The sequence below is a fragment of the Schistocerca nitens genome, chromosome 2, assembly GCF_023898315.1.
Source record: "Schistocerca nitens isolate TAMUIC-IGC-003100 chromosome 2, iqSchNite1.1, whole genome shotgun sequence".
In the NCBI taxonomy this organism is placed as follows: domain Eukaryota; kingdom Metazoa; phylum Arthropoda; class Insecta; order Orthoptera; family Acrididae; genus Schistocerca; species Schistocerca nitens.
In genome coordinates, this window is record NC_064615.1 from 256,636,574 (window position 1) to 256,648,219 (window position 11,646).

Consider the following 11,646-nt stretch of genomic DNA (forward strand, 5'->3'; position numbering starts at 1 on the left):
ATGAAAGTAGTCATTGTAAGCTAATTTACTGAGATTCTTATCACTAAAATTTGCAATAACCGTAATAGCATACGTAGCTGAACTCAGACGTTTCAGCAGACCATCAATGTGTTGCTTCCAGTTTAACCTCTCATCAATGGACACACCTAAAAATTTTGAAAATTCTACCTTAGCTACAGACTGTACGGAACTGTATATACTGTGTTTTATCAAAATTTAGAGTCCGTTTGCTGAGAACCACTTACTAATTTTGTGAAAAACATCACTTACAGTAACATCACTTAGTTCTTTGTTTTTGGATGTTATTACTATTGTATCATCAGCAAAAATAACTAACTTTGCATCTTCATCAATGTGGAATGGTAAGTCATTAATGTATATCAAGAATAGTAAAGGACGTAAGACCGAACCCTGTGGGACACTGTACCTGATAGCCCCACAGTTTGAGGAATCAGCTGTTTTAACATTACATGAACCACTTATTTCAACTTTCTGCATTCTTCCAGTTAAGTATGAATTAAACCATTTGTGCACTGCCCCCCTCAAACAATGATTCAGCTTATCTAAAAGAATGCCATGATTTACACAATCAGAGGCCTTTGAGACATCACAAAAATACCAATAGGTGAAGTCCGGTTATTAAGAGCGTTTAATTTTTGATCAGTGAAAGCGTATATAGCATTTTCTGTTGAAAAGCCTTTCTGAAAACCAAACTGACATTTTGTTAGTACTTTATTTTTACAAATGTGGGAGACTACTCTCTAATACATTACTTTCTCAAAAATTTTTGAGAGCTGTCAGAAGAGAGATTGGGCGGTAGTTGTTGACATCCGACGTGTCCCTTTTTATGCAATGGTTTTACAATGGCATATTTCAGTCGATCTGGGAAAACACCCTGCTCCAAAGAGCTATTATATGCGTGGCTGAGAATCCTACTTATCTGTGGGGAACAAGCTTTAAGTACCTTGCTGGAAATGCCATCAATTCCGTAAGAGCTTTTACTTTTCAGTGAGTTCATTATTTTACTGATTTCAGAGGGAGAGGTTGGTGGAACTACAGTTGTTTCAAACTGCACAGGTATGACATCTATTAGTAGCCTTGCCTCTTCTAGTGAAGATCTAGATCCTATTTTCTTCACAGCATTTAAAAAATGATTATAGAAAATGTTTTAAATTTCTGATTGTTTGAGTGCACTTGTCAGTTTTATGGCACTAAAGTCTTCCTGTGTTCTTGGTTGCCCTGTTTCCCTTTCAATAATATTCCAAATTGCTTTAATTATCAGAGTTACTGGTCTGACATGATACACATGCTTCTGGACTTTTTAATAACTTTCCTTAGTACTGCACAATAGTTTTTATAATATTGAACAATTTCGGGGTCGGTACTCCCTCTTGCTGTTAGATACAGTTCTCTTTTACGTTTGCAAGATATTCTTATTCCTTTAGTTAGCCAAGATTTTTTGTTTTCTTGGAATTATGTTTAACTACTTTCTTGGGAAAACTATTTTCAAATACCCTTAAAAATTTATCGTGAAATAAGTTATATTTCAAATACAAATGTGCTTTCTATGTAGTGTCCAACTCGGATGTTCAAAGCAGTATCAGATTCCAATAGGCTGACTTCATGGTGTTCAAAATTGAACGCTGCAGAAATGAGTCTTAAATAACTCAAGGATTGTAAGACGCTGTCGTTTGCTTTGGACGACCGGTTTAATACTAGACCAATCATCCGCTACGTGCTGTAATTTTTCACAACGCCTTTTGTATTGTAGATGGTTTTTCTTTAAACCAAGGTAATGTGTTTCTTCTTGGCCTCTCAGTTAATCTTGTTGTGCCATAATTCTGTGAAACGTTAGTGCTCTGGTTGTGTGTGAAACGATGACTGCAGTATCCTAAAATATTAAATATTGAACAAAACAATCCTGTCGAATCATAGTACAGGCCAAGTATTGCGACAATTGACTTCATTCAAGATAGCGGTAAGTTAGTCTCCTCCTCCCCCCCCCCGCCCCAACAAATTACATTTACACCGTTGATAAGAGTACGATGACTGTTTAAAATATGCATGACACTGTTCTTCGGATGATTGTATAATACGGCATGTTTCAGTTCGTTTTTAGAACGAAAAATACGATAAACGAGCCCGAACGTAGACGTAGTTAAGATACAGCTGAATCCGTTAATCACTATTTTGCCTTGTTTAGTCTTCAACAACGGCAACCAAAATGTCATCTTTTAACCTAGCCTGGTCTTTAGGATTTGCGACATATGTTTCAACACGACAAAGATGTCAGTAGTACCCATTATCACACTCGAGCCTACAAAGGCAACTAATGTTCATCTAGCTCTGTTAAAATGTTACCAACAACAATCTAACTACTGATCGTAGAGTTGAGTCCAGAAATAATTAAGAAAACTCAACGGGTGTCTGCAGCTAATGAAAGAAGCGACTATCGGCAGTAGTGAAATATTTTCATGCCGAGATGGAAATGTAGGACATGGCGCTTCAAATATTGAGGGAAGGTTTGTCTCGCACGCAATGAAAATGAAGGCGAATGTTGAAAAGTAGTCCCGGTATTGATTAGCATCGTTGCAACAACGTAAATGCTCACTAATAAGGGCTGAAGCAACTGTAAAAACCAAATCGTGTAATGCTTCATTACTTAGTGCTATTTTAATTTATTTAGGGTGCTTGTAATACAGGACGAGTCAATCTACTGTTCTGAATAAATGTATTAAAATATTTGGTCAACATATTAAATATAAACCATTAAATTGTCAAATATGGTAGTGTTATTGCATATATTTTTCGCTAGACTTCTATTTAAGTCTGTTACTTCCAGTCTCTGACAGCATTCATCCTACGCTGATTATGTATCTTAATCATTAAGTCTGTCCAAAAAAATTGATACTCGTCGTAAATAATTCAGAGCAAATATTTGACAAGAATTTGCTTGGTATGTATTTTTAAAGTTTTGTGCCTCAGTCGATAAAAATGTAATCCTTACAGGCTCGCTTTGTTGTAACACCTAAACTTTTCTCCGGAACGGGCGGACAAGTGGAAAATTCTTATACCGAGGTCAATGGTTCCTTGGTGTTGTGAAACAAAATTAAAGCTGCTAAGTTACTGCAATCAAGATACGTCCATTTGTCACGTTTTAAAAAGTCGCAAACGCATCCCGTTGATCTACAGTGATGAAATTTGGCAAATAAGATTTCACAGTACAAGTAAAGGGAAAAAATCCTAAAACTTAATTTCTAATGTTCTCGATTTAGAATGACATGGTCGCAATGGTAAGTCAAACGTCAGGCAAGGAATGAAAAGTCGGCGAATGTCTTTTTCCCCATACAACTTGAAAGGGCTTAATAAAGTGCTAAAGTCTCTCCTAGATAACTTACTGATAAATTCCGAAACGCGTCATGTGACCAATAGCCATTACTTTCCTGATCTTTGACTGCTAAGGTTTCGGCCCGCTAAGCCTGAATGAACTACTGGTCATTATTATAATGGTAGCCTGCCTGCTGCATGACCCAAATTCATGTTAAGGAAATTAAAACACCGAAAATCTTGGAATCTCTGTGACCGATATATTGTCAGTATCGTGTCGATAACGGGTAAAAAGGGTAGATTCCAGAATTTATATATATTATTTTGTACTGAACGAGCCATACTCGCACGTGGCCCATTTTTTAGACCAAGTGGACATTATCGAGATCCGGCGCGACTAGTAACTTAAAACTGTATAACAAACCGCTACCACCGTCAGTCGTGGAATAAAAATGGTTGATTTTTCGTGTTGTCAATAGTGGTAAGTCTGGCGGTGAAGGAAAAGATTTTGTACATGTATGTATCCAAGCAGCAATAATTGCTCACATACACGTTTCCAGTGGGTCAACAAATTCAGACGGTTAATTACATTAAGTGGCATCTTCGCTTTGGGAAACAAGACATCTTCACAGAACGCAGATATGTTCTGCTTTTATGCTGAATTATTTTGAAAAAATAATGTATAGTTTTTCAGATTTTATTTTTTGTAAATGTTAAAGTTATACATTTTAAGTATTTTAAAATTTACATTCATTAATACAAAATAATTTCACATCTTTCAATTAAGATATATTAGAACTTCTTAAGGAACAACTACAGAATATTTCGTCTTTCTACTATAAATAGGCCCTGGGAAAATGTACCTTATACACAAAAACTAAAGTTACGGGAAATTAGCTTCAAAGTTTTTACTTCAGTACAAGCCTGCTCCATAGCTCGTATCATCAGAATCGTCCAACAGCTTCCTCTTGATGGCTCTGCTATGCTGTCTAGCCATCTTTGAATATACTTTTATGGCATTATCTGAAGACCTGAACCGTTCCTTGTCCAAACAAAGCATAGCTGCGGCAGTTCGTTGTCCTACAGAGCCCCAACTTCTGCAGAACTTTGCACTTTGTTATTTTGCCCTGATTGAATGATAAAACAGCATCATAAACGCCAAAGTGAAGTGTGTTTATACCCACAAACAGTTTTAGGTAGTCTATTCCATATCACATGGTTCACACACTCATTTGGATTTTGAGTCCCGCCATGAAGACATTTCTGTAGTAGACTAATATCTGCGAGGTCTCGGAATATTGGTTTTATTTTCACCATTATGGCAGGTGGCCGGTGATGAGGGTGATTGTATTGTTTCTTAGTTACCTTGCCTCTGTTGTACTTGCACCAACTATTGTCTCCTTTCGGACATAGCCCATGTTGGGATTCTCATTGTTTGAAGCTGTATGAAGAGCCCAGACTGCTCTTCCCATTAATTCTGCATCTACTGTATTCTGTCTTATTGTTAGACCATAGCACTTCCGAATATGATCTATTGTAGCATCTGTCAGTCTTTTTCTCATCCAAAGTTTTTCCATCGCTCAATTTCTTGCCTTTCATGCTAGCCTTGAGCCGTCGAAGTCTTGATCCCATCCTTTTCTGAACATGGCCAACACACTCCAGTTTGGAAATATTCACATCGTTACCATAGGGTCTCAGTTCCTAAATTTCTTTGAAAGCCTTTGAGTCACCATCTCCAAGATAATTTATGTATCTAACGTTGTACCATTTTACTGAGCGTTGATAAATACTTCTTACACCAGCAACATCCATACCACCACTTGACCCATAGTAATTTGCCATGCACTCTTCATGTTTAGTTTTCATTTTCTCCTTGCGTCTGCAATGCTTGGAAAGTATTGCCACATCAACTACCTTACCAGTGTCAACACTTGTAGCTGTTACTACACCATTCAGAGATGTGGCCTCTCTTCTGCCAGCTTCCATCAAAAGCTATGGACAAGTCTCTGCTATTATTATTTTCAACAACTGCTTCCTCAACAGCATCTTTCATGTTTTCATGTGCCACATCTTCTACAGCAGAGCCTATTGCAATTATGTGTTTGTTAAATTTTGAAGTTGGAGGAGGGAGGTTCATCACACCACACATAGCACCTGCAGCCCTGCCCTTTCCTATACACGGTGATCCATAAACCAGTCTAATGTTTATATCGTATAGTTTACCTATATCTGCAGTAACATGTGAGGAATTGAAGAAAGTAACACTGTGTTTGCAATAACTGCACATCAACTCTAATTCACAAGCAAGTCTTAAATGTAAGTTTGTTTTCAATGAAACACCACATTTTCCACATTTTTTCCAGCACACATTGCTCTCCAAAACGTCTGATAGTAGAGACGTTAATTACCTCATATTTTGTAGTCCCAGCATTTAGTTTCTTGTATTCTTCTTAAATTCCAGCTAGTTTTCTTCTTGAAGCACTTTCTGGTGTAGTGGCAGCAGCATCACTCAATGTATCGCTACCAGTGTTGAGGTTAGTCGCTACTGGGACATCAGATACTGATGAAGATGAATCAGACGAATTTTTAGTACACTTTACTTTCTTGCGCCAATGTACGCACTTTCTAAATACCTTCAGACTAGGTCTTGGTATGTTGAAGGAAAGAAAACTGACCTCTCCACATACGACTTTCAGAACAATGACATGGATGTACTCACAAAGGAAACAATACAAATGGTGCAGAATCTATTGTCAACTGTCTAGCAGTGTAGCCAACAGAAAAGCTAACGCTCTTGTGCTCAATTATATCTCTGGCAAGGTTGTCTATATCAGGTATATTTCGCGTCTCATATACAAGGTGCGGAACATCGTGTGTCGAAATTATTTTAAAAAATTATTTAAAATAGTTCTATTCACATCGAAATATTTTATACGTGGTATTAAACGGGAGTCTAAATTTTTCGAAAATGCATTTACCCAAAAATAGATTTTTTCATCGAAAAACTCATTCCGTATACCCGTAAACGGTGCTGAAGTTTAACAAACATGTTAATAAGGTTATAAATCTATCTTATCAGATGCATTTTTCAGCTATATCTTAGAAGGGAGTCTTCAATGAAGATATACTGCTAACTGACCTAAATAATTTATGAACTTGAGTTGTAGTTAAATTGGTGATAATTGTGCTCTGTGTATCTTTAGTGCTCAGTGATAATAGTTGAGTAGCCCAGATACAAAAGCTGCTAACTACAAAAGCGAAACTGGGATAATCGCAAAAACTCGTCCCATACCAGTTCATAAAGTTGTCATTTTTAAAAATAAATAAAACAATTTATTACTTGTTATTAATGGCAGAAATTTGAGTGTTTCATATGTTAAAATCTTAAGAAAAATGACAAAAGGCTGGAATTTAATAATTTTGATATAAGCAGAATAAGTTTTATTTCAGAGGTAACTGAAAATTCTATAAAACTGACACACAAATACGAAAGTTACGTTATTTCACCAGGAGAAACTGACAAGATATTGTGGAAAATAAAATAAGCTCCAAATTTTTTCTTGGTAAAATATCGACAAAATTTTAGAAAATGAATTGGCGGAAAGTTGCATCTTTTAGAAAACAGCGAAAAATCTAGAAAATGAAACTGGCTGAGAACGACCTTTAAGTAACATCGAACTCAGTACTGTCAAACGCAAAATCGCTTTCAGCTTCTTCCTCGTTCCGAGGTTGGCAGCTGCAGGAGCGACTGTAGGCGTGCGTTCCTGACCGTCGGATACCTCGGTGCAGAATTTTAGTTTGAAGACTGGGCTACAAACGACAAAGTGGAGCTCAAGAACCTTTTTGACGTCTTAGTTTTGCTTCCGAAAGTTCTACGCCTGCTGCGATTGGTGTTGGATTATTTCCTTTGCTGACATATTTTCCCGTCTTCAGAATCCTTTCCGTCTCCAGCTTCAAAACTGTGGAAGGGCTCTCCACGAACTAAACAAATCTTCCAGATTTGCTTTTACTGAACGATTTTGTCTTATTGAATATGGAACCGTTACCAGTTAACTTAGCTGATCCAGTTCTATTTCTTCTAGATTTTCGTAAGTTTAGAGAACAAACCAGTGATATAGCATGTTGATCACCGTCCTGTTTTTCTTCTGACCCTCACAACCGCCGGGAATCAACAGTCTATTCGCTCCTAAGTTCAGCTGAGTTATACTGTGAACGTCTGACGCCATTTGGTTTGACCCTTTGGCATATTCATGTTACAACCAAATATACGAAAACATTGTCGGTGTTCAAATGTGTGTGAATTCCTAAGGGACCAAACTGCTGAGGTCATCTGTCCCTAGACTTACACACTACTTAAACTGACTTATGCTAAGATCACCACTCACAACCATGCCCGAGGGAGGAGTCGAACCTCCTGTGGGAGGGGTGTTTTGGGTTCTACTTAGTTTGGCACCTTTGGTAGTACATCCTTTTGACAATGTAGCAGTTATTTCAGTTTTGTGGACAAGCCAGCTCTCATTTTGTGGACTTTGAGCTGCGTTTGTAGGCTCTTTTTTCCCATTTCGTTACTCCGTTTCAATACGATATTCCTGTGATGAGCATGTCGAAGAGTTATCAACATACGGGACACAAAGGTAAATTTTGAAACCGTGGCACAAACGCTCCTGTACTAATCGTATTTGACAACGTTTTGAGTTCTCTCCACAATACACAGTCAACGTCTGTTATTCTCGGTTCACTATCTAAATGGGCTCTTGGGTGCTGAATACTCACAAATAGTGACGTTTTAAGGGGATGAACTTCTTACTGTGATTTTTCACTTTCACATTTTTCTTGCTTCATTCACTTCTGTTGCCTCTACTCGTCTCAGTGGGAACTGCATCTTGGTGTAAAGCTTTGATACAAGTTGGCAACCCTATCTTTCTTCATTTGTAAAACTGACAAAACATCCGCTTTGCAAACAGCGACATTTCCAATCCCCTCGCCCCTCTTTTCGATAAAGAAAAATGGGTGGTGACGATTCCTTGTTATCGTCCTCACCGGATCATCCTTTAGGGGACATGGTAGTTCGTCTGCCACTCATAAGGTTCTGCCAGTGTCACTATACAACTGATAATCTTGCGTACTTCGAGTCTGCAATCTGAACAGCCTTTTCCAGACACCAACACCTGGTTGCCGTTAATTGTTGACGAAAAGAGTATGACACCACCTGGTGACATCATATCCTTTCCACATTGAGTGGGGTTTCAGATGCCCGCTCGCGATTTTTATCCATAATTTCCTGTCTGTTCATGCTTTCAGTGTCCAAGGGGTTGCCTCCCATAGTTGGATCAATATCCATGAGAATGGGGTCCTGCAGGGCTCTGTATTGATTGTATCTCTTTTTACAAGGGAACCTCCCCATCGCACCCCCTCAGATTGTTATAAGTTGGCACAGTGGATAGGCCTTTAAAATTGAACACAGATCAATCGAGAAAACAGGAAGGAGCTGTGTGGAACTATGAAAAAATAAGTCAATATACAAACTGAGAGGTCCATGTGCGCGATAGGCAACATCAAGGACAGTCCGAACTCAGGAGCGCCGTGGTCCCGTGGTTAGCGTGAGCAGCTGCGGAACGAGAGGTCCTTGGTTTGTCTTCCCCGGAGTGAAAAGTTTACTTTCTTTATTTTCGCAAAGTTATGATCTGTCCGATCGTTCATCGACGTCTCTGTTCACTGTAATAAGTTTAGTGTCTGCGTTTTGCGACCGCACCGCAAAACCGTGCGATTAGTAGACGAAAGGACGTGCCTCTCCAATGGGAACCGAAAACATTTGATCGCAAGGTCATAGGCCAACGGATTCCTCCACAGGAAAACGTCTGATACATTCTATATGACACTGGTGACGGCATGTGCGTCATACAAGAGGAATATGTTGTCGACCCACCTAACTTGTACACTTGACGAATGGGTAAAAAGATTCTTCTACATTTCCCCATTTAGGTCTTCTTGTGGATGGGATAATCACTACCAAAAAGTGATGAAAACATAAGTTTGTCACAAACTGCAATAAATGAATGCAACAGTTTCACAGTCGCACAGTTTTCCCTTTGCTCTGTCAAAACATGTTTTTAACGTTTTCAAATTTTTCCGTGTGTAGACCGTCAAATCCTGCATATGTCCAAGCAAATCTGAACATGTCCTGGAATGTTGGAGAGCGAAGTTAATTATATAAAAAATTAAACTTTTCACTCCAGGGAAGACTTCAACCAAGGGCTTCTCATGCCGCAGCTGCTCACGCTAACCACGGGACCACGGCGCTCCTGAGCTCACATTATCCTTGATGTTGCATATCTTGCACATGGACTGCTCAGTTTGTATATTTTCTCATTTTTTTCATAGTTCAACACCTTCATGTTTTCTCGATTGATCTGTGTTCAGTTTTAAGCCTATCCACTGTGCCAACTTATAACTAAATCTGAGGGGGTGGGGAGGGTGGAGGGGTGCGATGGGAAGGTTCCCTTGTTAGTGACCATAATGGTCTAGCAGCAACTGTATCGCCGTCCGTTTCACCTGTGTGCGGACGACTTAAGCATTTCGTACTGCTCCACCAGTACTCTTGTTGCTGATCGGCACCTACAGGGAGCCATCCACAAGGCGGTCATGGGTTCTAGCCCATGGTTTCCAGTTTTCGGTTGCAGTGTCATGTGTTATGCACTTTGGTCGACGTTGTACCGTTCATCCAGAATCAGAACTTTACCTTAATGACGATCCACTCACTGTAGCGGAGACATATCGATTCTCAGGCTTGGTTTTCGACGCCCGATTGACTTGGCTTCCTCACCTTCATCTTAAGCGGAAGTGCTGGCAGCGCCTCAATGCCATCCGCTGCCTGAGGAGCATCAACTAGGGGGTGCAGAGCCCTTGTTCCACCCAGCCTTGACTATGGGAGTCTGGTTTACGGGTCGGTGGCGCAGTCACCGTTGCGTTTACTCGACCCAGTGCACCACTGTGGCGTTCGCCTAGCGACAAGAGCTTTTAGGAAGAGTCCGGTGACCAGCGTGCTAGTGAAGGCCTGAGTCCCTCCATTTCAGGTTAGGCGTTAGCAACTGCTGGCCAGTTACGTTGCACACATTCGTAGTTCTCCTGTGCGTCCGATTCACCGTCTTTTTCCACACAAGGAGGTTCATAACCCGCGTCTGCGTCCCAGGTCTGGGCTTCCAATTGCAGTTCGTGTCTGATCCCTTCTTTCCGAACTGGAGTCCTTGCCTTTACTACCTACACATGACGTCCATTCACGTACACCTTCATGGCGTGCACCTCGGCAGCGGCGTCGCCTGGACCTGTCACATGGCCCTAAAGACATGGTTAACCCCATGGCTCCCTGCTGCCACTTCCTCTAGATTCTTGACATGTATCAGGACCACGAAATGGTTCATACAGAGGGCTTGATGGCTGACGCTCACGTAGACTTCGCGTATGTCCGTGGAATACATACTGAACAGCATTCCTTGCCCTATAGCTGCAGTGTTTTGACTGCCGAGCTAGTGGCTATATCTCGTGCTCTAGAGCACATCCGTCCATACCCTGGGGAGTCGTTTCTTGTGTGTACTGACGCCTTGATCAGCCTACAAGCTCTCGACCAGCGCTACGCTCGTCATCGTTTGTAGCGACCATCCAAGGGTCCATCTATGCCCTGGAACGGTCCAGTCGTTCAGTGGTCTTTCTCTGGACCCCCCAGGTCACGTAGGAATCCCAGGCAACGAGCTTGCCGACAGGCTGACTAAATAGGCTACGCGGAAACCGCTAATGGAGACCGGTTTTTCTGCAATTGTCCTATGCCGCAAGGTTTTGCGGCTTTGGGAGACAAACTGGCATAACCTCAGCATGCACAACAAACTGCATGCCATTAAGGAGACGACGAATGTGTAGCAGTCCTCCATGCGGGGCTCTCGCAGGGACTCTGTGGTTCTCTGCCGGCTCTGCATTGGCCATATGTGGCTAACACATGGCCACATGGCTACCTCCTCAGGCACAGAGGAACCACCTCGGTGTCACTCTGGCTCACTCAGGATTGTCGTCCACACCTTTCTGGACTGCCCACTTTCAGCCGGTCTCCAGCGGACTTTCAACGTGACCTGCAGTCTACCTTCGGTATTGGGCGACAGTGCCTCAACAGCAGATTTAGTTTTAAGTTGTATTCGTGAGGGGTTTTATCATACCATCTAAGAGTGGGCATTTAGCCTTCTGACGTCGCCACCCTCCCTCCATTTTTAACGCTATCGCACTTTCTTTGCATTTGTTTGTCTTGGTGGTTGTCTTTTCCTTACATGTTCATCT